Below are 2195 nucleotides of genomic sequence, written 5' to 3'. Positions count from 1 at the left end.
TTTGCTCAGAAAGGCACTAGAAGAGTGTGTGTATATCAGTAATATTTTGCTTCTGCTTTCCCCACTAATTTCCCAATTATAAACCCTGTGTTGAATTTGCGATCACATGTCAAAAATGTGTAACTCAGCTCAGGTGAGCTCTAGGCCCATTGCACACGCTGCAGATTTTGTTGCAGATTTGGTGCACCATGTAGAAGCAACCTTTTCAGATCAATGGACCTGATTTTCAGTCGCATAAATTTCTGCAACAAAATCTGCAGCGAGTGCACGGGCCTAAGGTTGGGATCCCAACGTGCAGATTTGCTGCAGATTTTGCATGCATTTTTTTATTTTTTTCCAAAACCAGAATTGGATCCAGGAAAAGAGATCTATAAGGCCTTTCTTTATATATTTCTTATGTTTAGGTTCCGTTCCTGGTTTTGGTTAAAAAAACGCATGCAAAATATGCAGCAAATCTGCACTATGTGGACCCAGCCGAAGTCCCCGTACACATGCCCATAATTACAGGCCCATAGAATTCTATTGGCCACGGGTACCTTCCTGTTTGCGTACGGGAAGGTGCCCGGGCCGTTTAAAAATATAGAACATGTCCTATTTCAGGCGTAATTACAGCACGGGCAGGCCCAAAGAAGTCTATGGGGCTCCCGTAATTACTGGGTGGCTACGTGTGTGCACTCGTAATTACGGGAGCATTGATAGGGGATTTCAGGGGATTTCAATTTTTGAATAAAGAGAAGCAGGGAAAATGGTGTCTGAGCGTTCATGTGACCCTTTTAAGGGGTGTGGACATGATTGTGACATCATTTCCAGACCCCTTTTTTTACGGGTCCGTAAATATGGGTGGTATACGGATTACAGTGGACCCATATTTACGGACACGGGTCCGTAAATATGGGTTAAATACGGGTCAAAAATGTGTGACAAAGGACCTGTATTTACGACCAGTATTTACAAGAGGGTAAAAATACGGTCGAGTGCATGGGGCCTAAGGGCTTGTCCATACGTAATGGAATTGCTGCAGAACATTTCTGCAGCATTTGTTAAAACTAGTAGACATTCTGCTGCGGAAAAACTGCACCATTTACTGCAGAAAATGGTGTGGATTTTGCTCTGTTTTTTTTCAATGATTGGAGATGGTGATATCTCCTCTGAAAAACGCAGCAATTCAATCCACTTTCTGCAGCAGGAATTGACCTGTTGCAGTACAAAAAATACGCACCGCAGGTGGAATTCTGGTCAAAAAAATTATTTCGTGTGATGATGAGATATGTTAAATCTCACCCACTTTGCTGCTACTGTATTCTGCTGGGTATTTTCCATCCTTCAATTCCAGACTGAAAATATGCAGCTATTCCGTTACGGAAGCCTAAGGCCAGGCTCCCACGGTCGGATACACTGCGCAAAAAACACGCAGCATATCCGACGTGGAACCTTGTGATGCGGTTTTTCAAACTGAATTTCCGAAGCTGGAAAAAGTGCTGGGGAGAAAAAAAAATGGTAAGGCCGGGTTCCCACAAGTCAGATACGCTGAGTAAAAACCAAGCATGGAACGTGACATCATCCCAGGAGGCCGGTTCTCTGACGTCATACAGGCCGCCCTCCAGGGATGACATTTCATCCCATGTGACCACCGCTACAGCCTGTGATTGGCTGCAGCGGTTACATGGGTTGCAACTTCATCCCAGGATGCCGGACTGGACGAAGAAACACAGAATTCTGGGTAAGTATGTTTTTTTATTTTTCCATAGTTGTGATTTTTGTGGCGTAATCTCTGCGATTTTGACGAAAAAGTCGCAACACTTGGCTTTCTGTTGCTGGATTTGCATCCCCATTGAATTCAATGGGGAAAATCCGCAATGGAAAATTAACGAAAACGCAAATTGAGATTTTCGAAATGTCATCCACTTTGCTGCTACTGCAAATGCTGCGGAATTTCCGCACAGAATTCCGTTTACGCTACGTGAGAATACGGCCTAATACTTACCCCCTCCCTCTTCTCTGTGCATAGTCCGACCTCCTGGGGTCACATGCGATGAAATGTCATCCCAGGAGGCCGGACTGCAGGAAGGAGAAGAGCGATTTTTGTGGCGTATTCGCTGCGATTCTGCCACAAAATTTGCAACACTTGGCTTTCTGTTGTGGGTTTTGCTGTTGTATCTGGCTGGTTATGAAAAATGGAGAGATCCAATGTTTTT

This window comes from Rhinoderma darwinii, chromosome 7, assembly GCF_050947455.1.
Source record: "Rhinoderma darwinii isolate aRhiDar2 chromosome 7, aRhiDar2.hap1, whole genome shotgun sequence".
Taxonomy (NCBI): Eukaryota; Metazoa; Chordata; class Amphibia; order Anura; family Rhinodermatidae; genus Rhinoderma; species Rhinoderma darwinii.
The sequence above is the reverse complement of the archived record's forward strand: the minus strand, read 5'-3'. Positions refer to the sequence as shown.